This window comes from Mesocricetus auratus, unplaced genomic scaffold, assembly GCF_017639785.1.
Source record: "Mesocricetus auratus isolate SY011 unplaced genomic scaffold, BCM_Maur_2.0 Super-Scaffold_100029, whole genome shotgun sequence".
NCBI classification, from domain to species: Eukaryota; Metazoa; Chordata; class Mammalia; order Rodentia; family Cricetidae; genus Mesocricetus; species Mesocricetus auratus.
The window spans coordinates 8,831,418-8,859,164 of NW_024429210.1; the positions used below are offsets into that span (position 1 = coordinate 8,831,418).

A 27,747-nucleotide genomic window follows, 5' to 3' on the forward strand; every position below is an offset into this window, starting at 1 on the left:
GTTGGTTTCCCTGGCCCCTGTAACCCTTATTGTATTTCATAGTTATATTAGGAACCTCTAGAAAAGGCTTTTTCTTCTGCTATGTAACCCCCACCCCACCACCAGTCTCTTCTCTCTTTTCAACTTCACTGTAAAGTACTGTTAGGGGCGACTCCTTGGGACTCTAGATTTGGACTCCCTGATCTAAATTCTAAACCCAACATGGAATAACCTGGCAAAATACCATTAAGTTTTCTTTCTTCCTGGTTCTTACCTGAAAAATTAAGATCACACTGCCCTAGCTTCCTTCAGGGGTGAATGGTAGTGCTCTCACACAAATGCAGGGGCGAGCTCATTGTTCATAACTTGAACATGAATGAGATTTCAAAGCATTTTTGTAGCCATCACCATTATCATCATTTTCCTAGTACTTGTTCTTTACTTTCAGGATTCCTAGATTCCAACTTTACAGAGTTTTTTCAACAATAGTTTTTATTAAATTATTTTATATACTCCAATCCCGGTTTCTCCTCCCTCCTATCCTTCTGCTCCCTCCACCCCCCTCTCACCTCCCATCTGCTACTTGGAGAGTGAAAGGCTACCCATAGGAAGTCTACTAAGTCAGTGCCATCATCTCCTTGAGGCAGGGCCAAGGCACCTCTCCACCCCCACACCCCTGTGTCTAGGCTGAGCAAGATATCTCTCCATATAGAATAGGCTCCACTAAGTCAGTCTGTGCATTAGTGTTAGATCTTGACCCACTGCCAGTGACCTCATACAGTGTCCCAGTCACACCATTGTCTCCTATATTAAATGAGTCTAGTTTGGTCTTATGCAGGTTCCCCATTTGTCAGACCCGAGTCAGTGATTTCTCACTAGTTCGGGTCAGCTGATTCTGTGGGTTTCCCCATCACGAATTTGACTCCTTTGTTAATACTATCACTCCTCCCTCACTTCAATTGTACTCCAGGAGCTTGGCCCAATGGTTAGTTGTGGATTTCTGCATCTGCTTCCAGATTTTACAGAGGTCTTTTAAAGAAAGATCTCCTGCATTACTGCAAAGCCTTGTGTTGGTTTATTTAATGCTGAGTGACTTTTTTTCTCCCTCTCACTCAGTTTAGACTTACTTTTATATAATCATGCCTATATGTTATTTAGCTTCTAGCTAACAGGTCATTTCCTCACATACCCCTCCTCCTCTCTAATTTTTAAGTACAGTCTCACTTTCAAGTATAGAGTGAGAATCTCAGATTTATATTGGTTGCCCCTACTTCTACATGAAGCATCTGCTTAAGTGTGTAAATGTGAGTGTGGTGTGTGTGTGTGTGTGTGTGTGATTTCATTTCCCTGTTTGTGCCCCTTTTAGTGATATGGTTATATAATTTCCAGTTTGCTTTTTCTTTTCTTAAGAAAGTGTAATCATGTTTAAGTTCACCTTACAAAATAACCACTGGCCTTTAAAAACACTGAAATTTAAAAGAATGTATGTTCTGAAAAAATCGCCATCATAGCATTATAAAACTAACAAGGTTCTCAGTAGATCTTATATTGTTTTCCAACGAACCGTGCTCAGTCAATGGCATATTTAAGGGGTTCTTTATGGATATGGGTGACACTAGTTGTGACTGGAAGCATGTAACAAAGATGAGATAAGGTTTGAGACAGCACAGATCAGGGCCACAGAAGTAACAAAGAATAAGGTGTCTTTAGCCAGTCAGAGGTCATGAGAAGAATTAGCTATGTGGAAGTTGTAGAATGAATTTTCGTGTAAGTCTATGTTGTTTTATTTTTAAAGAAAATGTTGTTTGATATTCAAGTGTGGTGGCTGCATACACCTATAAACGTGGTCACAGGACCCAGGCAAATGAACCCAACCCTCATATCTCTTAGACAAGCCTAAACGTATGGGTGAGGAGGTTGTAAAAGCTTTGAGAATGCAGCCAAGGAATTGTGATGTCAACCCAGTACCCAGATCATAAGCAGAACTGTTTGAAGAAGCCAATCTCTATTCATAAGGGAAAGTTCTGGAGAAAGAAGAATTAAGAATCTTTAGTAATGGGTTGTGAAAGGAGAAGGTTTAAAGTGGGGTGTGTGCCGAAGACAAGTAAATCACCTTGAGCTAATAAGCAAGGGATTTAAAAATTGATCAGAGGTGGAATTCCAAGCAAAGCTTACTTTTGAATGCACTGTGCTACCAAAATCAGATAATGGTAGACCCTCAATGTGACAAGAAAAGGTGCCTATGTCTTGCACTCAAAGCCCACCCTTGGATCCACTGCCATGGACCTGTGGTGAACTGGAATATCCTGACAGAGAGGATGCAATGGGGCAGAGCTTCTCAGTTCACAGCACAGAGGTAGCAGAGGGCAGTAGAAAGAATAATTCAGGGCAAGATACAGCCCCCAGTAATATACTTACCTTGTGACCTGCTTCTCTAACTAGGCCTAACTTCTGTAAGTTCCCATCACCTTATAATACTAACATCCAACTATGAGTTCTTCCCTACATCAATAAACTGTGTGGTAGTTTGAATGTAATTGGCTCCCATAATCACATAGGGAGTGGCACTATTCAGAGGTTTGGCCTTGTTGGGAATGACTTTATTGAGGAAAATGTGTCACTGGGGGCGGGGGCTTTATGGTTTCCTATGCTCAGGATACTGCCCAGTGTGTCAGTCACCTTCCGGTTGCCTTCAAGATGTAGATCTCTCAGTCACTACAGCACCACGTCTGACTCCATGGCACAATGCGCCCTATCATGATAATAATGGACTGAACCTCTGAAACTAAGTGAGCCACCATAATTAATGTTTTCTTTATAAGAGCTGCTTTGGTCGTGGTGTCTCTTTACAGCAATGAAAACTTTATCTAAGGCACACTGACTGGGTTAAAGCTTCCATAACCCAATTACCTCTCAGTGATTGGACCAAACCTCAAAACACACACTCAAAAACCCAACACTTAGACGAATTTTTATATTGACTTTGATGGGATACTGATGTATCTAAAAGGACCTAAAACCTCCGAACTGACTGGAATAAATTTGGGACTTACAGTTACACCAGAGTAGGTGAAGCAAATTTTCACACAAATGTAGGAAGAATCTATTGCCTTTCAAAGAGGTAGGCCACAGAAAGATTAGTTACCAAGATGGTAAGAAATAGTGACAAGTCCAAAAGTTAGCAGTTGGGTGAGGAATGGTGGCTGCAGGGAACCATGGAGTTTGCTTGGCCTCGCTGCCTTGAGAGGCCTGCGTCTTAGGTTTTCAGGGTAGAGTCCATGGCTCCAGGGGAACAATGTGCCTTCCAGCTCATAAGACACTGGTTCACTCCCTCGGGCAATGAACCATTCAGGCCACTTTTTGTTCCTCTGTGTGTCTGTCCCCTTAGTAGTCAAGGAAGCATGGAAGCTTGACAGGACAATTGGTCTCAGATATTAATCTTGTGTACCCTGTAGGACTTGCAAGCTTCACGGTATCCTGGCAACTACAAGAGTATTGATCCTAGCAATTGCCACTATGTCTGTTTCTGGTAAAAGTATAAGAAGTCTAATTGTTCTCAATAAAATTGTCACAGTCTCAGTTAGGCTGTGACCCATCCAGCCTGTCTTGATTGCATTCCTTGAAACCATATCTGGTGAGCTTGGCCTAATAAGCCCAGACACTTACAGGTGGCAACTGAAAATAAAATTTAAAAAACTAGTGGGAGGCAAATTATGATTATAAGCATTGGGCATATAAGTTACTGCATCGGAGCATTTAATAAAAAATGTCTAAGTCACTATTTTGCTTTTAAGATTTCTTTTTTGGTTTTTCGAGACAGGGTTTCTCTGTATTGTTTTGGAGGCTACCGGTCTAGCCCAGCCTCGAACTCACAGAGATCCGCCTGCCTCTGCCTCCCGTGTGCGCTTTTAAGATATTTAACAGATAGGCATAAACAGATAAAGTACAATTTAGAAGGAAAACTCTAGCAGCAAAATGCTTTATGTTTAGCTAAGATACCTATCACCTAGGACATAAGAGCTATTGATACAAATTAAAGAAAGAAATGTTATGTTTTGTATTTAGGATTGGCCAAGACTTTTATTTCTCATCTGAATGAAGAATTAAGCAGAGACATAGAGAAGGATTAGTTTCCACTCTTTAAAACTTAACATGTTTAAATGCAAATCCTGGGATATTTCACGTGCAAATTGAGACCTTCAAATTATCTTCAAATTGAGAAGACAAGACAGTGTTCTTTCTGCAGTTTCCAGTCACTTCTCCCAGTGTTCAGCGGTCTATTCCCTTTGCCACAGCACCAGAGCTGACACCCTGCTCTGCTCTCTCTTGCTCCCAGAAGGCCCTAGTTCTCATGTTCAGATATGATTTCCTATCATCTTAAGAAGCTATATCGCGTAGTGGCCAAAGCTTTCAGTTTGGTTTAAGATACCTGACTCTATAAACTCCACAAACTAGTGCCAATTAAAGGGAACTCAAAACATATGTCTTTCTCATGGTGAAACATAATGAGAAATTAGTTTTACTGTATCATATCACAAGGCCTGAATATTCTTCTCCGGTCCTTTGCACATTCAAATCAGCCATTCAAAGAACGGTGTCTACATACCAGGATCAGGATTCAGTAGGATCTGTCTTGGCCTTGCTTGACTATGTGGCAGCTATTGTCACTGTCAAGACAGTCACCAGCACATAAGGTAGCAAGTGTCCATCTTTCTGTTGCTGTCTCACTCAGATTTGTGTCGCCAAGGTAACTTTATCCTCTCTTAGGTCTTAGAAGGGAAATGCTTCATTTTTGCTCAAAATTTCAGATTACAGTGTGTCAGAGCGGGGAAGTCTGTGCTTGGGAACTTACAGCAGGTAGTCACACGACATTTGCAAGCTGGAGTGTAGAGAAACAAGTGCACACGTGTCTATTGTTCAGCTCTTTCCACATTTAGTCAACTGACTTTTAGAAGCTACATATGATGTCTGCACAGTCTTGCAGGACAAGGCTTTGGGCTACCAGAAAAAGAGGGGTCCACTGCACAAAGTGAAAGAAAACAACGGGATCTGTTTCAGTAATAATTAGGCTCCACCTAAAATCAAGTCAGTTTTCTGAATGTACCAGAATGTTCTGAGATTACAGATCTGGTTGTCTATGGCCAATTGCTCCATCTGCCAGCCTAAAGGCTACGGGAGCACTTTGAACTGCAGTGAACCAAACTGGTAGATCTCACCCTTCCTGATGCTGAGACACTTGAATACAGTTCTCACCCTTCCTGATGCTGAGACACTTGAATACAGTTCCTCATGTTGTAGTAACCCTCAACCATAAAATTACTTTTACTTTAAATACTGTAATTTCACCTGACATGTAGAACATCTAATACGGAGTCCCCAAAAGGGTGGGAACCCACAGGTTGCAAACCACTGATCTAGACCCAAAAAATGCCACCAAAAGTTCTCTAAGGAACGTCACCTTTGTGCAATCACAGCTATAAACCCAGTCTAGCTGATAGGTTGTGCATAATCTAAGTCTGAATAGACTAGCTCCTGGGAAAGTCTTCACCATCAAAATCTGAGTCGAATGCCATAAAATGACAATTGTGGTTTCTTCTACTAATAACTGAAAGTGTGGTTTCTAAAACAGTAGAAAATTTTGCTCATCCTGATTTGGTGTTTGAGGATGAATTTTGAAAAGCTGTGCCTTTCGATTCTACCCTGAGTCTAAAATATGGTGCACCTGGGCAATCTGGTGCTCTCCAGGGATTGCACTAACTCCGGAAGTTTTATGAATCTGAAGTCCACCATATGGAACAACAGTGCCATTAAAATGGGCATTAAAAAGATTTGTTCACTCGCTAGATTTAGGCAGATAATAATACTTGGCACTTACATACTGCTTTTCACCTGTCTACCTTAAAGTAAGCAATTTGTAAACACGTATTGTTGCAAAATTCTTCTGAGCCAGAGATGTGCTAGTTCCAGAAAGCAGTTCCTGCCTACTACACTATCAGTGCAAACCGAAATAGAGAAATGATGGAAATCAAAGGATAACGAGGTGTGGGAGAGCTTTTTTTTAACATATTATTTCATGCAAGCAGCAACCGGAGCTCTTCTCCTTGGGGAGAGAAAAGGAGAGAAGCTGAACATCCGGCATGTGTTTGCTTTGTCTTATCTAGCTTTGGATCCACAAACACAGGATTTTCATAATAAGAATAATATTGTTACTTAAATTAACTGTGAATGAAATTGGTTGAGACCTCATAACCATTTCCGTGCTAGTAATTCAGTCTTCTGATGATGAGAATTAATAGGATTTCTATGCAATTTCAATTAGCTTTTCTACGAATGTGATTTCGCTTACATGTCTAATTTTTATGTCTATTTTCAGTAGATCATAAACTCAAAGCAATAATTCATTGTGTCTTCTAAACCGCTAGCACCTTTCACAGCTTAATGTATGTATATAATCTTATGTGTTTCCCCCTCCCCATCATCTGACTACATATTGACTGTGTCTCCTGTATTACCACCTCTGTTTTGTGATTTCTTTACGTGTATAGCTGAAAAGATTCTGGGGGAATGAATTTTACATGCCCAAGACAGAAAGTGATCTTCCAACTGCTTATCACATAACATCTTAATATCAATTACCAAAATTTATGTTTAAGTAAAGCATAACTTAAAATGTATTCTGAATAATATGTGTACATATGGAAGTCTGTTAATGGGGTAAGACAAAGTCCACATCATTACATTCAGATACTAAGTAGATGAAGTATGCCAATCAATTTCACACTACATGAGGAAACAGGAAAAGATTTCTTTTAATATAGTCAAGTATTCTATTTACTTAAGTAATATCTTAGTTAAAATTCTATATTATCCAATTTCAAATTTTACTTTTTAAAAAGGCTGTGTAGTCAAGTATTCTATTTACTTAAGTAATATCTTAGTTAAAATTCTATATTATCCAATTTCAAATTTTACTTTTTAAAAAGGCTGTGTATCATCATCACAGACTTTATAATGCCAAAGAAGGGGATTGAAACTCAAATGATTACATGAGCTAGACATGTAAATAAATGAACCAAATACTCAAATGTATGATAACAAGGAATTCATGAAAACAATGTTATGATTTGTGTCTAAAGGGAATTATTTCTTAAAGCACATAAACAAATGTGTTTAAAATTTATACACAAGCATGATGAGATGTGTGTAGACAAGTATGCTCATATCTCCATGCCCCATGATTTTAGAATCTAGTGTTACCCTAAAAACTGAAAATATACACAAGCCCTGGAAAGGGGCCATTGGCTCTCAGGGTTAAGTGTTGTAATTTTAAAATGTAGCACATGAAAAAAGGACAAAAAAAGACACCATGTGTCAGAGGTTGGGTGAAAGTTTTTTTTTAACTGGGGGAAAGTGAATGGGAACGAGGGGAGGGATGAGGGGAGACAGGCCTCTGGGGTCAGGAGCAGCAGAAGAGAAGAGAAAGGCAGAGATGGACAAGGAGAAGGAGAGACAGAGAGACAGGCAGAGAAGCAGAAGGGGAGGGGAGGATGAGAGTTGGGCAGGACCCTTTTAAAAGGGAACATAGTGAATGTGCACAGGTAATGCTCTTCCTGGATGTAGCTGAGAGCCTATCCTGTCAGAACCCCAGGGAGAGGCCAGTACAGATGCCTGAATATTAACACTAAGCAACTATTTTCACACCCCAAAGTAGACCAAGTGAGGACAATTTCTTACTTCTCCATAGAAACTGAAAGTTTGAAGTATTTTTTTCCTTTTACCACCCCCTTTTTGTTTCTCATTAGAAAACAAACAGGCTTCTAATTATAGTATAGTATAATATGATAATAAGAGAAAACAAAAACAAACACATCAGAGTTGGACAAGACAAATGAGACAAGGAGGAAATGAGTTCAAGAAAAGGTATAAGAATCAGAGAGCTTTGAGCTCTGAATGTTTGATCGCAATTTTTAAGACCTCCTGCACTTCAGCTAATTAAATCATCCTCACTGGCTCAAATATTGTATCCTCTAGTGTTCAAATAAAGCTTGTTTATTTTGTCTGGGAAGAAAATGATGTGTGGCAGCAGGTGGGAGCTATAGATTGTTTCAAATTTAGTTTCCAACAACGACAAACATATTTACAATTATATAAGATTATTATTAAGAAATTATTTTGTCTCTTGAAAACTGTATTTGTAAATAAGATTAGTCCTAACAGACAAATCAAAAAAATCATGGTAGCCACTAAGAAAAATGCCATGGAATCTGTGGGAAATGTCTGAGTAAATTTTATGAACAAACAAATACTAAAAAGAAAAGGCAGGTGATTATCTAACATAGAAAATTTGCTCAGTTCCAGCATCATACAACTCAAATTGAAAATTGATTGAAGATTTTGAATATAAGTTATATGCTAAAATGAATACAAATCATGCATGTAGGAATTAATCCCACCTATATGTTTAAGTTCAAACAGAACGGAACATTTTTCATTTTGGGGGATGGTAGTAGACTCTACCGCTGTAGATGATAATAAGATAAAATAAATGGAATTCAACCATGTGTCACATAAACTGTTAACATATGACATCAATGGCATTGTATAGTTGTCTGGTCTTCATATGTCTTTCCATCACATACACATTCACACACATATACACACATACACATACACACACCAATCCATGTCCTGCATCACACTGGGAAATCAGTTATGAATATGGCATCTGTGATGGTATTTGTTTCATCTGGTCTCAATTACTGATCCTTCCTGGGAGTTTAAGGAAAATGTGAGTCCTACTTGCACAAGACTGAATGTGTGAGAACTCTAGTGAGTTGTTTTGGCTTGGGGGGATTGTTTTTGTTGTTAGTTGTTTGTTTTGTTCTTTGCCATCCTGACCAGAAACCTCCCCATGTGTCTGCTTTGCATCCTTACTTTGTGAGAGCAGAGAGGTCATAGACTTTGCCACCCACTTGGGAAGTGACATGTGCTCTCTCCTTATCTTAGACCCTACCTGTAAGTATTTGGCATGGCTTGAATGCATCTCTCCCAAGTGCTTAGACCCATTACCAAATCAAGCGGTAAACAGGCATGGAAACTCCCAGAAGTTGAGACATTGGGGTACATGACCGTAGCTGTCAAAGACAAATGAAAATGTAACAGTGAATAATCAGAAGCCAAATCAAAATAATATGATGTCAGCAGGCCCAAGAAAAGACACACAGCAGCTGATGAGAGATCCAAGTACTCCTTAAAAGGTGCCACTGGGCATGGGCCACTGCTGAGCTTAAAATAGAAACTTTAATAAAATAATGGAAGCCAAGCCTAGGTGGGGTTTATTGGCAACAAATAAATGCGAATAAGTGGAGGAAAATAGGAGATTGAAAACACATGTGCAATTTGGCTCTCATATGAAAATCCACTAGGAAAACAAAACAAAATAAAACAGGATAGTCCTGAAAAAGAAAGTGAGGAGAATCAACACATCTTCCTGGAAATAACGTCTCATGACATCTCGAACCTTTAACAAGTCTTGAGAGGGAAATAGGTAGGCAGGTCTATGCTCAGGATATACACATATATACATACATGCATACATATATGTACATGTATATATCTTCAATACACACACTAATATGGAAACACTTAAACCTACATTGAGTGAGATATGCTACACACTAGAATAGTATATACTAATGACTTTGTTTATATGAAATCTTTTTTTTTTCTTTTGGTTTTTACGAGACAGGGTTTCTTCGTATTGTTTTGGAGGCTATCGGTCCAGCCCGGCCTCAAACTCACAGAGATCCGCCTGCCTCTGCCTCCTGAGTGCTGGGATTAAAGGCGTGCACCACCACCGCCCGGCTTGAAATCTTAAAACATGTAGAAAATATTCTATAGCACAAGAATTGGAATTGTTATTGTCTGAGAAAATCACACTGTGAATAGGCATGATGAAGCAGAAACACTGGTAATGAATACGATGAACCTTTCTCATACCATGAAACTATAATGTATCATAATAATTGGTAGGATATTTTACATAGAGTATACATTTAAATTTATGCAACTATCACCTTAACTATAAAAAGAATTGAGCTCAATTTAATAGTATTCATGAAACAGTGAGCAGAAACTTGTTGACTGCAATGTACTTTGAAGGACAGCAAAATATAGTAGGTGAATAGGCAAATCTCTGCTAAGGAAGCACCATAAAAAGCATTAGGCTACAGTTTAGGTGATGAAAATGTGTATTCATTGTCCATTTCACTTTGAATTTTTTGAATTGACATGTTGGAGACAACAGAAATAGCTGTTTATGTGGTCCTCTTTTAGGGCTCTTTACTCTGCTAGAATGTTTCTTTATTTCATTTATTTCTAAATAATTGAATCAATACCACAGTTTCTTGGTTTTTCCATTCTATATTAGGCTTTCCAACAAATGTATTTTGACCAGTTTTAATCATATGCTTAGTAAGAAGTTTTAGCAATACACTGTAGATTTTCACATTGTCTACAAGATTTCACTGTGTGGATATTTCCTGCAAATGGAAGCACTGACTTCAGGAGAGAGGAAGGAGGTCCATGAGGTTTAGGAAGCTAATGAATGTTATGAAACTCACAGAATTCACAAAAACAAGAATCTTAGGAATTTACAAGACTCAAGAGGCCTTACCTAAGGTTGTGTAAGCAGTCACCTATTGCTGGGGGAGAGGACACTCTTCCACAGAGCTGCCCATAAGTGGTACAGAGAACTTCAGTGATACAGGCTGCTGCAGTGATGCAGCTTTCATAAACTGCCTCCCATGCAGGGGGACTTTTGTGTGTGAACTATGAGTAACCTCTCAGGCATGCTTCTGTAGGTCACCCCAATAAACTCCTTGGATCACCAAGTTAGACGGGTGTGATTGTTTCTCTCATGAGTTTTCCTATCTTCTGTGAAGGAAGAAAAGTCATGCCACTGGTTCTGACTTAAGTGAATCTACAGGTCAGTCTGAGTGAACCTAGCATCGCTTCCATTATGGTGTCCTCAACTTGCAAACAGGCTATGCGTCTCCGTTCCATTAGAGTTCTGGTTGTTTTGACGATGTTCTAAATCTTTCAAAGACAATCTTGAATACCTTTTTAGGATATATTTGCTCTTTCAAATTTGAAATTTTGTTGTTGTATTAAAGTACTGACAGTTTGGAGGGCTCCGGGCTACAACTACAGCCAGTGGTCAAAAGCAGTGCCAGAGAGACAGCCTTGGAGTACAAACTGTCTGTGTCCTCTTTGCTTCACCTCTCCTGCTTGTGCCGTGACGTCAAGATGGGGCATGGGGAGTCAAACTTCCATCCTAACTGAGACCTTGTCTTGCTTTGGTAGGCCCTCCTCTAATTGGTCCTTAACTTTCAGTCATCTTCAATCACATGCCAGCCACAAGCCCATTTAAACCCATGAAAACCTATACATACAGCCTCTTAGCCAGCACCTCACTTTCAAGGAAACAGAACCAGATTTAAAAAAATGTTTCCCATATATTTGATCTCAATAGTCAAACTGTCCTGAAAAAAATCCTGTTAATAGTTTATTGCTGTTAGATGAGCATGTCAAAATACAATAAGTGGCTTTCTAAACAAATTTAGAAAGTATTAAAACTTTTTGCATGTCTTTTAGAATCACTGTATATAAAAGTGCATGCATGTCTATACATACATGTGTGCCTTTTAAGTCTACATGTGTCCCTCTCTTAAAAATAAAAGCCAGTGTTTGCTATCCTCTCGTGAAACTACCCATTGACTTCTTCAGACAAATATAACTTGGAAAGCAACATGTCTTAATCCATCTGTAAGTACAGCATGTTCCACAACACCACTGGAATGCAGGCATCTGAACTTCAAATGAGCACAAACAAACATAAAGTTAACATTGGTGGGGCCCTGGCACTCAGTCTGCACTGGGTTTGATACCTTCTTACTTAATATGCCCTTCCACACAAACAGTTTCATAGTGACCCCTGATATGGTGCTTCCTACTGGCTCAGTGTTGAGTTGTTTAAAGGCACTAATTAGCAGCTTTAGAACAGAAAGGAGTGTGTGTGTGTGTGTGTGTGTGTGTGTGTGTGTGTGTATGTATGTATGTATGTATGTATGTATGTATGTATGTATGCACCCTTTGGGTCCTACCATTTATTTGTGAAAGAACTCATTAGAAAATGTACGATATGGCTAATCACAAGAACTTCCAGGAACATAACCACAGAAGAAATATAAACCATATCTTTCTAAACAAAAGAAGTACGATGAACCTCATTTAACCCATGTGCGGAAGCCACCACAGTGAGTAGATGCTTCCACGCTGCTCCACTCACTCGTTATAAAGCTGTGTCACAGCTTTATACACATCTTGTTGGCCTATATGTATTGTGTTCAGTTTTAGCCCAACTGCAACACTTTTATTAAGACTTCACTTATTTCTGTATATTCCAACAGAACAGGCATCTGTGCATATTAACTTAAAAAATACAGTAAGTGATTTTCAAGCACTGTATACTGCTGTGAATTACAGAGAGTTTTTAATTTCCAAAGAATACAGGAACACATTCTTCTCTAACCTGTATGTCCACAGAACCTAATTACTTCTTTTAAGTAATTTGTAAAGATAGCTATTTATAACTTTAAGAAGTGTTTTTCTTTTTTCCAACTTTCTACATACCTTGATGAAAAACTTCTAGTTACTATTTACTACCTGTAAATAATTATATCCTTGAGTGCTTTAAAATTATGCTAATTCCTACATTAAGGAAGGAAAATGTTTCTAATTTTTGATGGCTCATAAGTAGGAGATATTAATTTCTGGATGGAATTATGCATAAACAGAGGAAAGCTTTTGTACTCAGGTAATATTTAACCATAAAATGTTAAGTATCTCAGGATTTACAAATAATTAAAAGCAAATATGAGAATGTGATCGTACTGTATTTGGATTGAGAGACCCTCTCCAACACATGCAATTTTCTAGTTCCCAAACAAAGGGCATCTTTCCATTTCAAACTTAGTTGTCAAGACAAATGGTTTGAACAGTAGCGAAGATACAAAACCAAAATAAATAAATAAATAAAAGAGTGCACTTTACTTACATGCGTCATACAAATGAAGATAAATGTCATTTCTAACTTGTATAACATGCAATAACATAAGCAAGAATGGATCTGTTTTGTTTTTATTGTTAATAGTAGTCATCTGCACTGACTGCTAATAAGCAGTGGAATTTCAAAAGCAAGAATTCAAAATTTGAATAAATGTAACCTGTCGAGTTGTAGTTACCATTTATATTATTTACTAACGTAGTGCTAATTGTACTTTTCCATTCTGACTTCATAGTTTTTTAAGATGATAGTGGAAGGATAGAATTGTCCCATTTTCTGTAAAGTTCCCACACATGGATAACGTCAATTCTTTCCTGCTCTATACAATCAAAAAAAAAAAAAACCTCATGATTTGCTGTGAATGTATTTCTTTTTCTCCAGAGGGATAAAGTGGGTTGAGCCTGGGTTAGTTGTCTCTCTCAGTTCTTTCTTTAGATGTTTTATGTTACAAGCAGGGCTGGCACAGTGCACTGGGCATGCTGTACAGTGTCCCATGAAGCACAAAGAGCAGCTCCATGTCACAGTGCCCTGACCCTTGATGAATAGTTGTGTTGGGAGCGTGTTCACACCCAGCAGGCCATTTAAAGGTAGTTTCTACATGCAGGAGTTATAAGAGTCCATGTCAACATGGGTGATGGGTGACAGCAGTTCTTAGTAAACATGTTGCAATGGAATTGGACTAAGACTGCGAAGAGTTTGGCATAGAGGAAAAGGCATAATCTCTAGTTTATAGGCTGCAATGTTACATTACATGACCATTCTACTAGCTTCATAAGGTCATTACTACAAAGTACAAACTGGGCAGCTTAAGAATGATTATTACCTGGACGGTGGTGGCACAGTACTGGGGAGGCAGAGGCAGGCAGATCTCTGTGAGTTCGAGGCTAGTGTGGTCTACAAGAGTTAGTTCCAGGACAAGTATAGCTACACAGAGAAGCCCCATCTCAAAAAACAAAGCAACAACAACAACAACAACAAAGAATTGATTATATCTAAGCTCTGGGATCCCTAGGACAAAAAGCTAAATGACCATAGGACTCTGTTCTCCCTCTCACACAAACTGGAGGACCCGCCACTCCTGACTTTGACCTCTATCAACCTCGTGTTGCAGCTGTGTGGCTCTAGTCTCTGATCTCCAGTCACATAAGACCCCTTATCTGTGTGTCTTCACACAATATCCTCATCATGGGATGGTGAATTCAGGCCGACCTTAGTCCAGCATGGTCTCATTCTGACTAAACACATATATGATGAACCTCACTCCAAATAATCCCACATTCAGACATAGGTAGGGTGTCAACATACCTTTTTGGAGCAGACACAGCTCAAGCCACAGCTGCCAATTTACTGGTATCCAAAAGACACCTGCTTGACATGCAATGCTAGTGACTGTCTTTCCCTAGTCCTGTTTTCTTTTCTTTGCAGAGTTCCAGTGCCTGAAGATGGATTCACAGAATAGCCACCTTCCCACTCTGGACAAAAGAAAGTTGGAAGGAAGTGAGTACAATGGAGACAGTGGGATTGCTCAGAAATCCTCCTACCCTCTAGCACCCACAAACACGCAGATGTGAAGGCATGTTAAATCCTTCGCTGTTGCTGTTGTATTTTAAAGTCATTCGGAAAATGTTAAAATGGACTATCAGGGGGCAAAAAAGGCAGCTTCCAGCCACACGCTGCTAAACACTCCTTATTTCTAGAAGGGCAAGCTTACTGCACAAATACTTTCTTGACCCTCTAGGAGTACCCCGCTCTTGTCATCTCCACCAGGCAACACAGTAATCTGTAGTCGTGGGCATCCTCCAATTCACCAGGGCCAAGAATAACATTAAAGAATAGAATAGAATAGAATAAAGAGGACCAGTGCGATGGCTCAGGGGGTTTAAGCATTGGCCCTCAAGCTTGGTGACCTGAGTTCAATCCCTGGGATACACATGGTGGAAGGGGAGGTCTAACTCTAAAGCTGTCCTCTGAACTCTACAGGAGCACTATGTTATTCACACGCCACTCCCTCAGTATCATAAAATAATGATTAAAAAAGTGATCACATGGTTGGAGAAAAGTGAAGGCTGGAATGGGCTTAGAGTAGCTCTACCGCCTACAGCTAAGTTGGCTGCCTTCGAGACCTTCCTGCAGAACACTGAGGTGCACCTGCCTGGCTTTCCTTTTGCGTTTCTTCTTGTTGGAGGGAAGAAGCAATCAGCAGGATTTTTGAAAGGGCTTAAATCAGGGGTCACTTTGAACAGATGACTGGTAAGGCAAGATAAACTTTCATTTTCCAGCCATCACGACAAACACGGACTGCTTTGCCTGGGACTCTGAGAACTTGTGGGAGCTGGGCACTGATTGCCACTGCTGTGTTGGAGCAAAAACTAGAGAAGCAGGAGCAGGAGAAGCTCAGATGTGACCATGGATTGCTCATCCCTAGCGCCTCACAAAGGCCTTTCATTTCCACTTGGAATGAATGTATGGAAACCAAGACAGGCTGGCCTCTCTGTCACCAAGCAAAATACTGACTCTTGACATTTGTCTAATTATCTTTTCTCATCGTAAGTCATCTCTTGAAGTCTCAGCTTCATTCACATGCCAGGTATTTCCGAAATTAATCATGTCATTGAAAGCGGTATCTTTTCATGTGAATGAACTCATTATCTGGATCAGAAAGCACCCCCACTCCTCTGAACAGGGGGAGCCCATTTGCAGGAACATGTTTGAAATCTGACATGGTGCATCCCTAAGAAAGAGTCTTAGTGTTAACCTCCCAGTAAGCAGAAGGAATTCATCACTCTAAGCCTCTCTGTGTGTGTGTGTGTGTGTGTGTGTGCGTGCGTGCGTGCGTGCCTGTGTGTGTGTGTATGTGTGTGTGTGTATGCATGCACACAACACAAGAACAACACACATGCAACCAACCAAGAGCCTTGGGATGCCTGCATATTAATTTGCCCCATTGTTTCAGGGTGACTGCCTTGCCAGTATTTTGGGACAAAGCCTTTTTTGCATAAGCCCCTTTGGACAATTATTTAACGTGCGCTTCCAGAGCCTTCTTCCCATCTTTATTACAACTATATTAGGGAACGCCAGGCTTCTTTGTCTCCTTGTAAGGCCAGGGATTACAGACAGGATTTACCATGTTATCCAGCATACTCCTCTTTCATTTAAAGACATTTCACAAATGTTTGAGGATCGTGGGCTGGATCAACAAGTGGCCTGGCCTGGCCTCTGTCTAAAATCAGACATAAGAAGAGAAAGATGCTTTCTGAGGATGGGATGAAGTACATCAAATGCAACTTACAAGTATACAGCGTTTGGCTTATAAAAAATGGGCAAATGAGGACTGGAAAGCAAGAATTACCAGTAGGTAGAAGTCTCGCTGGATGTTAATAGGACCTGGGAGAAGCTCGTTCATTCAGCTTCCCAGCCCGGGTTGGGGTGCACTATCTAATTAAGAAGTGGGTGGGTGTACTGATGGTGGATGACCTAGAACACTTATCCCAAGGGCCCGGCCTCTCCTGAGTGTGCAGTGACATGCCACATGGGGACAGTTCATTCTGTATCCCTAGATCTCTTTTCTTTTACTCTGTGCTTAAAGAAGCAGGTGTTGATGGGCTGGTCTCCCTCCGGGAGGTGCAGAAAAGAATAACATTAATTACTTACAACCTTCTCTCCTGCATGGAAATAAAATTAATGTTGTGACGTAAACTGACAAAAACCAGGAAATTAAAAATTAAGTCTGAAATCCCTCTGTGATTTCTCCTCCTTTTTTTTTTTCTCTTAAATTGGAAAATGAGTTTAGTGAGAGTAGTTTGCTTGGGGAAGACCTGATTTTCAAGAAAGAAAAATCAAATGTGCTTTTTAAAAAGAAGAAGACCCTTTTCCCTCCCCCCCCCCCCCACTCCTTTAGGTCAAGGGAGAGGGGCGTTACTTACCTCCACTTTGCAGATGACACACTTCATTCCCCTAAGCCTAAAAGCTTCCTTAAACCAAAGGAAAACAAAATCCTCCTCTCCCTACTCTTCCAAGTAATATTTCTCTCAGGCTTCATAACAAATCAATACGTACTCAAAATTTTTTTAAAAATCTAAGTCAAAATTTATAAAAAGTATGGATTGTCTGGAGTTGAGAAACACTGCTAAACAGTGCTCCTTAATGTCAAAGCCCAAAGAAAAACAAGAATGAAAAGCATCAACTTTTGAGACGCTGTGTTTAGGAAAGACCTCAACCCGTCCATTCTCCCTGGTGTTTGAAGATAAGCCAAAGGGGAGAAAAGGGAGTGTGATCCAAGGAATGAATTTCCAGGCTGGGAGCCAGCAATCCTGCACATCCATCTTCCCCTGCCCTGTTTCTGGGCAGGAAGTCCCACAAGGGAGCAGGGAGCTGCGTTTCTCAGAGTTCCCTTGAACCGTAAAATGACTGCAAGCTCCTTTTCCTTTTCAAATCTGTCTCCTTGTGCCTGCTCCTCTGTGCTCTTGCACCCTTCGGTTCTGTGGTTGCAAACATACATGGTTTCGTCTGGCATGCCGCCGCCAGCCTTTGGGCTTTGATATGTCATCACTACTGTCTGTGTCTCGTTCTGGAACAATACCACCACCTCCTGGGTTGCTCACGATTTCCAGAGCTTTCTGCACAACTTAGGGAGCTGTTAACTTCCACACAATGCTGTGATCCCGAAAACAAGCTCTTACGGTTCGTAAAGGCGGGCTTCTCAGATACAATGACAGTTCTTAACACATGTCAAGAAGTTGGTCTGACACACTGTCAGTGAAGGGAAGCTTTTAATGTACAAAATTCCTATGGAAAACAGCATAAAGGAGTGAAATCTGAGTTAACCAAGTTCAGGACACACGGTCCCTGTTCTGGCATTGTCTCTAACTCCAAGCTCAGTAGTATGAACATGACCTTAGCAGCCATCAAAAGGAATTGTGAGGTCCACAGAATAGCTCCCTCGCCCACAGAGTGGCTCTTTAGATATTTCTCAGGATGTGAGTTAGACATCTACCTGCCTTGCTGCTCTGACCAGGTTGATGCAAACAGAGCCATAAGCTTTGCTCAGACTCTCATCCTCAGCAAAAGAGGGGCCATCTTGAAATTTATTTGTATTTGTTAGGCTCAGACCAAGATGGAGAGACTTATGAGTATTCTGTTCATGAGGGATTCTAACACCTAAAAAGTTAAGGAGGTTGCAGCATCACGGATAAAGAGATAATAGGGGGAGAGGTCATGACAAAAGGTACTAAATAAGCTTAGTGTAAATGAGGGTTTGCTTTCTTTTTGAGATACAGTCATGTTATGTGACCAAACTGTCACCTTCTTCGTTCCCCAGGATGCCAGCTGTCAGTGTAGTGGAGTACCTGGAAAATTCAAGGCGGGATTTGAAGCTACATTGTCTCCAAGGAGATCACAGGAGACAGAGCAGAGTTTGATCCTAAATCAGTGGTCAACTCCGTGATTCCACACGTGTTCTAATCTGTAGGTCTGTGACTAGAGAGGCTGTATAGCGTGGAAAGGGGCTCCCTGTGAAGGAGATGTCTACAGAGACAGGGGCCTTCCTCTCTGGGACATTGGAGAGGCCATCTTGTGAAGCCAGTGTCTACAGAGATGGGACCTTTCTCTCTGGGACTTTGGAGAGTAGATTTTTTTCTGAAAGGTGGTGTCAGACAAATAGAACTGAGTGTTGCTGATGCCATCATTTCAGCTGAAGCTTGAGGACCCTGTAGTTGAACTGAACAACTATTGCATCCCTCTGCCTCCCATCGCTTGCCTATGTTGTCATCCTACCCTGTTTTAAAGTTATTTTTTTAAGCTGAATTATAATTCCTTAGAAAAGCAATTGCCTCCCTATGCAATGTTTGGCAACAAGCTACATCTTACAGAGAAAAAATTTCTAAGATGACTCCCATTTCTAAGAGAAGGGCCCTGGCTTACTGCTCAGCCATCCTGACACCCGTAATTCTGTGCTTTCAAGATCCATCTTAATTTATATGTATCATTCCTCAAAACCCAAGGCGTGGCTTGCTTTATAAATTAAACCAATCTCAAAAATAATCTCTGAAATTTATCCTGTCTTCCCACCAAATCTATTTATCTCAACCCTGAATACTGCTGGAGTAAACAAAATAGTTTTCCCACATCTAAAAAAAATCTTCCGTGTATTGCAATCAGGACCCTATACCATGAAAACGGACCCACGTATGAAGCACTTCCCACCAGAGGAAGGTGGAACATGTACCAGTCTACAGCTTGATATAGATTTATCTGTCTTGCATTTCCTTAAGAACTGTGGAAGGGAATTATGTAATTTAGAAATTAGTGTATTCTAGGTCAGTGGTAGTATGCCTTAGATTTTTATTCTGAATTATCATGAATTTTAGAAATCATAACTGTAATGTTATTCTAAATAATATCTTTGTTGCTGTGAGATATCAATCACTTTGGATTAATTTACACAATTCATCAAACATCTCCTAATAGGTATACGACTGTGCTATATTTACTTTTAGTAAATAGTATACAATAGGTACAGGAAAGAGATAGGGGCCAGACTTCAGAAATATATGCTCCTGAGGAAGAACTGTACACGATAACATACACATCCATACATGCACAGACAAAGGAACATATATACCCACATGCTCATTTGTTTATCTCATGACTTCATCAATGCAACAGTCTGGCATGAGTTCAGGTTATGACCCCCCAGAACCAAGCTACCCTCATTCCAGACAACTCCATGTCACTCACTAGCTATAAGATGTTGGACAAAGTTATCTAACATCTCCAGGTCTTATTTGCCTCAAATATATAAGGAATATTTGATATTAGATCAAAATGGACCCATGAGCATTCTGGAGAGCAACTTGTACCTTTTCCTTGTGATATTTATCCTAAGTCTTTGCCACTTCTTAATCTGCACCAACCCCCAAATGTGCTAGCTAAACTTTTCTCTCACATATTTTTTCAACATATTCGTAACTTAAAATAGTTTTGAGCATTAGCAACTTGCTGGCATTCAGTCAGAAGGAAGACTCCAGTGTTTCTGACTAGATCATTGAGAATGTTAATTCTGTTAGCCTAGCTGAATAAAATTTGCTGTTTAGTATTACTTATTTTTCTTTCATTAACAAAATGCTTTTCAGTTATTAGTTACTGTGTACAAAGGGAATGCTACCCACCCCCTGCCATTTTGGCCTGTAAGTAATTCACATAGTGCACTGCACAGCCCCACTGACTCAGCCATGGCCCAGTAGACAGCTGAAGTCGAACCACAAATCTTCCTGCCCAAAGTGGCAAGGAGCCAGCCCTTGTTATCCAGGGAGCAAAGAATGCAGGCATGCAGAGCAGGCCTGGCTCACACTAAATGTGACTTTCCAAGAATACGTTGGCATTTCCAGAAGGTCAGAATGGGCAAGATCCAAGTGGGGGAAAATGTGAATGTGTTTTGTTCACAATTTGTAGGTTTCATAGCTTAGCCTTGATGAACGTAGAAGTGAATCCAGCATCAGTAGCTAGGATCAATAAGTGAGAAATGGGTACTAACGAGGCTAACTCAAAGAGAATATATGACCACACACACCAAAAAAAATCAACAAAAGTGCTGCCTACATTGGGAAGTGAAATTTATAAAACAAAGGCAGATATAAAAGAAGAAATTGTTTATTTGCCTTTACATAACCCATTTGGGAGAAATGTACATAGATGCACATCCGTTATCTGGCTTGTCCCAGCTACACTGATGCTAGAGATGTCCTTGGTTAGAAATTAATGTGTGTAATAAAGTTTTACATTTTTCATACGTTTTGAAGTATATGAGCTATATTTCTTTGGACTGCATAATTACTTTTTGTACACAAGAAAAATGAGGTGCTTAGTCCTAAGTAAATAACCTCAAAACAAACAAGAATAATAGTTACGTTCTTTTCATCTGCTAGGCTGCATACAATAAATATTTACGGAAACTTTTTTAAGTTATGTCATTGTGACTTTAAAAATACAAACTTGTATTGAATCAGAGCTGAGTTCAAATAAAAATATGACTCATTCTCATATTGATACTTTTCTGTGTTTGTTAAGAGTATCTACTGACTATAGATACCAGCATTTTCCCCTAGCATATTTTAATTTCTCGTGTGCTTTCGTTTAGATTTTTGAAGATTGCCCTTGGAAAAGTAAGATAATAGATATATAACATTTAGCGTGGCTTCTCTTGGGGAGGAGATCTTTTATTGACTCCTAAGTTCCTTCTGGGGAAGGGAACTATCATCAATAAGATTATCTTCAGCATTGACTGCGGCCACTCTTTCTCAGATAAACTATGCATGTAAGGCTAAAGCATTTGCCTGCTCCTAAACAAGAGAACTAGCTCTGACGTTCACACCTTACAGGTTTTATGTATGCAGAGGCTGTAAAAGCACAAATTGGAGGAGAGGAACTAGTGCTATGATTTCTAATAGACTGACCGCAGGTTCCTAACCCTTTCTGTCAGCTGCCTCCACTATAATCCTCGCCTGCCTATTTTCTCCACCCTTCCTAGTAACACTAATTATGACTTGGTTTTATTTTCATAAAAAGCACATAGTATCAAATATTGTGAAGAATCTTTAAGTTTTGTAAGCTTTAGTAGACTAGGAAAACATTGATATTTTAAGTTGCTTGTGATTGATATTATACAAGAGATGCTTCAAATCCATTTATTTTTCTCTTGTCCAGAGTGATAGTCATTATGGCATATGCCTTAACTAAACATTTTTATAGTTCCCTTTCTCCAGTCTCCAGATCAAATTCTGGATGTGAGTGTGTGCAATCATGTGCAAACAAATAGAAAAACAGCCAATCAGACACCATGCATACATGAAATAATACAACTTTGTCAAACAATAATTCTATATGATTTCATTTTGTATTTTTTCTGTTTGAAATACTTCTGTGATGGCTATTATTTTAGTATAAGGAAAACTATTGATTTTTCAAGATTAATCATAACTTCCTGGTAAGATTCACAAAATAAGCTAGAAAGAGATTTAAGTCTTTTTGCAAAGTGTCGCCTCTCACTCTACACCTAGAGCAGGGAGCCCAGATGGGGGAGAAGTAGTGAGAGGAAAAATAATCAAGTAAGAAGCCAATGGGGTTTGCACAGACCACGAAACTTCAGGAAAGTTGGTAGAGAAAGAATTGATATATGTTGTATGGAGGGCACTGACCTGTAGATAAATAGGAAACATACTTAGAAAAAGATATGTGTGGTAAGATGATGATGCTTCGTTGCTTCTGAAAGCTTGTCTGCTTGTGTGAGGACTCGTCGTAGGGAATGCTAATGCAGTTGCAGCAGTAAATACTGAAGGAAGCCAAGACACTCTTGAAAAGTAGCATGATCTCAAGTTTGGAGGAGGACCACCCAGGAATAGACAAAATGCCTTGGGCATAGCCATCATTCTTCCAGTGGGGACTGCCCATAACGGTAGTAGTTGTCCACCACGGCTGTGGAAGCACTCCATCATTCTGAAAGCTGGTAGGTGATCAATAGCCAAGTTGTGTTTTGCCCACCTTTGCTTTGATAACGACATGTGTCATTGGGAGGGGTCACACAGTTGTCTGGTCTATATCTCTTACGCAATCATCTTTACACATTGGTTTAAAAGCCCTCTGTGACTTACTGTTGCGACAAGAATTAATCACAGGTTCTCTTCTTGCTGTCTCTTTTAATAGCCCTATCCATTGTTGCATGCAGACTCATCTGAGTTAAGACCACTTTCATCTCTGCATTTAGCATCAATTTCTCAAAGACTACAAATGCCCTCCAGATATTTCTCACTTATCTGTTTTGTACATCAAGCCAGAAACATTTTTCTGGATTCATCGGATACCCACCCTTCAAATGTCTATTGAAGACCCCCAAATCCCTCAGCACACTAAAAAGTCCTGTCCCCAAACTTTTGTAAGAAAATAGCTAAGCTTCCTCTATGAACTTCACCATGCCTATAAAAACAACAACAACAACACACGGGTTATGGATTCCACCCATGAATCTATCAATGTGAATGACATGTGGAAAGGGAAGTCTTCCTGCTTCCCCCATCTTTATGATATTGCCTCCGTGTAAGAGAAGCAGTACATCCTTCTAGAAATGTGACCTAAATGATCACATCTGCTGACTAAACTTCCAGACTACATCTCTAAAGCCTGAAACTTTATAGGGGAAATAAGCCCAGACTGTCTGTTAAACAGCTCTCTATTTCTTCATTCCTCTTCCTACCTCTCCCCCACCCTGCCCCATCCTTCTATCCTGCTGTAATCAAGATTTGTATTAGTTTAATTGGATAGTGTCCCTCAGGTCCTGCCACAAGCAAAAAGTAAATAAAAAAACTCCTCTCCATGCAGAGATAACTTTCTTATTTTCCTTTTATTAAGAAAAGTCAAGTTCATCCCTTCAGGTTTGCACAGATGGCCAGAAGCCAAAGACAGAGGACAGAGGACAGGGGTTTCAACATAACTCGTCTCTTTATAGATGCATAGCTGAAGCTGGAGCTGCTGGGCAGTGACTTGCAAGTCTGGTATTATTTATATAAGTCACATAATTTCATAAGTTTTGAATATAAATTATAAATGTTTGAAAGATATTGTTTCTAAGTTTCTGTAGTTTATAATATGCCTGGATATTTATTTTGGACCATCACCTCTTTTCATGGAGAAACAAGGTGGTATCTGTGCAGAGATGCATGCAGAGTAGGACATAATATTGTTGAGGAAAATGAGGGCATGGCTGTGAAATACAAGTGATGTGGGATGTTCATCTATACGGTGCAAACATGTGTTGCTATTATTGGTTGAAAACTAAAGCTGCTTTGGCCTATGGCAGAGCAGAACATAGGTAGGTGGGAAATGCAAGCAGAGATGCAGGGAGAAAGAAGGTGTAGTCGATGAGATGCCATCCAGCGGCCAAACGAGAAAGATGTCCAAGCATCACCAGTAAGCCACGGCCATTTGGCAATACATAGATTAATAGAAATGGGCTACTTTAACTTGTAAGAGCTAGTAAGTAACAAGCTTGAGTTACTGGCCAAGTATTTATAATTAATATAAACCTCTGAATGGTTCTTTGGAAATGGCTGTGAGACAGGGCAGGATACAGAAAGGCTTCTGGCTATATACAACAGTAAGGTCTCCCTCAGGAGAGTGGCATCTTATGGAGAGGAGGCTGTTGTTCTGAGACAAGAAGTTTCAACACTTGCTTCTTGAAATTATGAAATGTAGTGGAGAGTGCATGTCCTCCAGACTTACACACAAAAGATTTGGGCACAAATTTCAAAAAAATGACCATTGTCTTGGTCCATGTTGTTAAAAATCAGATCTGTTCATCTACCCCTTTAGAAACAGAGTGTATATCTTCATCATTGAGTATTTTGATATCCTTTGGACAATAGAACACATCAGAGGTTCATCGTATATGTTGGAAACACATGACTCAAAAGACTTTCTAATTTCTGTTTTCAGTCTTGAAGCATGGAGCTCCTTCTGTGTGAATAGTGTGGTTAATCTGCTAGATGTTGAGGGACACATTGTGCCTCCTCTCCTACATCAGAGGAGAGGTGTCTATCTGACCCAAGTCTGACAACAGATACATGGGTATGTCCAACCAAGACTAAAATACCATGGAGCAGAAAGCTCAGTCCAAATTGCAGGCCCATAAAATCACAAACTACCCTACACAGGTGGTAACTCTCTCAGAAGCAACAGATTACCAAATAAAAATCCAAGTGCTGGATGTGGGCTAGGGCTATTGGTCAGGGGTTCCAAAAGTCCCCGAATAATACAGGTTAATGCCACTGCTCTTGGTTGCCCACTGGAACTTGATAAGACTCTATTGCTGAAGACATCACACACACTTGACCACAGGACATGAAGAAATGAAGTTGATACTGAACAGAAAGCCTTCCCCCTGCCGCCCCGCCCCCATGCTTCTGGCTAGCTTTCATAGTACTGGAAGGTTCTATGTAGGCTGCAGAGAGGAAAGTCATCAACAGACTTACCCATCTGTGAACCTACTGAAATACAATATACCAGCATGTCAAAATATGCCCATGGGTTCAATAGAGGCACAGATGTTATAGGGGTAATCAACTACTTTCTGATTGGATTTTAGGCACACTGAACAGGAGGAAATATACATTAGGTACTATACATTAGGCTGAGAATCTATGGTTGGAGTGTTCACAGGCCCCAGGGGTAAACCTACTACTATTATTTTGCTAAATGAGCATAGTGCTGTATATTCATATCTCTATGACCATAGATCATCACTGTTCTCAGACCTCATCAGAGAAATTTCTTTGTACTGTGGACAGAAGCTATCATAGAAAACCACAATGGGTAAAGATGCAGAGAATAGGTGTCAGTGGAGTGCTCATCCACAAGCGAGACGTCTGTATCATCCATAACACCAAGGCTCTGGGACCATCACAGAAGAGGAGACAGGAAGATTATAATGGCCAGAATTCAGAGATGATCAGCAGCATTACACATTGTCTTCTGAACACGATGAGACAGCTACAGTGACGAACTCACAGCAGTTATTGCTGCCTGCACAATTGCTGCACAGGCTTAAACCATGGCAGGAGGAGACACCCAAAGAAAAGAACAGGAAATAGGAAAAATAGAAATGAACTTCAGTTGGGGGAGAGGGGAGAAAGGTCAATATATAGAGAAAGGGAGGGGGTTGAGGGAGAGTGGGGGGTTAAATAATGCTAAGCCATAGGGAATCATTCTGTGCTTACCTAAAGTTACATATAGAATATGTGCATGAGCTATAACACACACACACACACACACACACACACACACACACATGTGTTATATAGTTTCAGGGAAGTTGTTCCACATAGGGTAATAATCCTCCCTGCTTGGGCCACAGACTAGCTTACAAAAACTGCAATAACAGGTATGAGAAACCTCCTTTAGAGGTCAGGGGAGTCCAAGAGACATCCCAAACAAGAGAGGCTATTTGCTATTGGCCTACCTTTGGAATTTAAAGGCAAGTCACCATTGCTGAAGATATCACACACCTCAGACACAGGATTTGGAGATATTGATCTAGATCTGACCTGACAGCCTCCCCCTTGATGACAAGATCACATATTACCCAAAGATGCTATGAGAATTACCAAGAGAGAAAGGCAATCAATTATTCCTACCCATCTAGATGACTACTAGGCCCCAATGACCATCATGATAAAATATCCCCAAAGATACAATAGTGGTACTTAGATCATGAGGCAACCAACAGTTGTCTAATTGGACTTTTAAAGCCCTGTGGCTGCTGAAGGCATGCAACCTAGAAGAAAACCTACTACTGCCATTTTCTTGTAGTATAAATATAACTACATCATAAGTATATAACCTTTTCCCCACAGACAAGTGTGGCTCTTACCGATCATATCTACAACATGAACCCTAAGGCTCACAGAACATCAGAAAAAAGGGATGGGAAGATAGAAAGAGCTAGAGGATCAGGATGTCTGCTTTCAGACTGTTTCTTAGATATGGCAAGGAAGCTACACCCATGGAATCTCAACAATATGGTTGCCTAAACAATGCACAAGACTCCACCCCTAGATGAAAAGCTACAGGAAATGAATGACTGCTAAGACAGGGAGATGCAGTCTTCTACAAGGGTGATCTCTTCAATTGGTTTTCCAATACTAAGTGGTCAGCCCTAACATCATACATGTCTATGCAATGCTAAATGACCTCAGCGTGTTGTGTTTATATATTTATATGTATGTGCACATAGACATATGTAGCAATGCTAATTAAAGAAAAGGGGGCCATATATTTGAGAGGAGGAAACATGAATAGTTGGAGGGAAGAGGACAAAAATGATGTAAATGAAGTTGTAAATATGAGATAGTCTTTAAAATGTAATATTTCAAAAACAAAATCCTCTTCGAGTGATAAAACAGGGTTTGATTTGTTTCCCACTGCCTTTGTTTGTTTGTTTATTTCAATCAAGGATATTATGAGTTGTTTGAGATGCTATGTTGTGTTTTCCATAATGAAAATAAATCAAGTGTGACATAGATACCAAGTTTTACAACTCATGTCCTATGTTTATTGAACAATAATACTGATATTTTCCATTTATTTGGAGGATGCTCATGGCATGTCACAGACCACAGTAAAGAGGAAGCAAACTATCTGGAGAGTTGAGAGCACTCTTTTACCTATCTGTAAAAGTTGCCCTGTGCCAACCTGACTTAAATCTGAAGAGATACTCATGCAATGCGATGTTAAGATGAAGTCTGGGCACATGCTCCTCACATGCTGCAGCCCTGAGCAATGCAGTGAAGAGAACTCGCTGGTGATTCACTAAACATGGACCTAGGCTCCGCTCCCCAGAATACCTGTCAGGTATAAGCAGTTACGTCACTGAGCTCTAGGCAGCAAAATGTAATTGAAAATGTCCTCCTGCGGCAAAGCCTGGTTCATAAGATCACGGAAGGTACTCACCTATGCTCTTTCCCTTCCTTCGGCTAGATATTGATATTGCAGCAACCCTACGGGTGCATACTAAAAATAGCACAACCTCCATCAGTCTGGGTCACTGGAAAACAGCAAGAAATAGAACTTGTGCTTGCCTAGTAAATTAAGATAAAAGT

The 27,747-nt window shown here is 40.0% G+C and overlaps 1 long non-coding RNA gene across 1 annotated transcript in view; it reads right to left on the bottom strand.

Annotated features, from left to right (window-relative positions):
• Positions 1-17,386, bottom strand: part of LOC121134671 — a 31,073-nt gene extending 13,687 nt beyond the window's left edge. The window contains exons 1-2 of the long non-coding RNA XR_005871786.1: positions 17,029-17,386; positions 14,411-14,577 (exon numbers count right to left, since the gene is read on the bottom strand). This is a non-coding gene — a long non-coding RNA (uncharacterized LOC121134671). The remainder of the gene's footprint in view (positions 1-14,410; positions 14,578-17,028) is intronic.
• Positions 17,387-27,747: the final 10,361 nt, after the last annotated feature.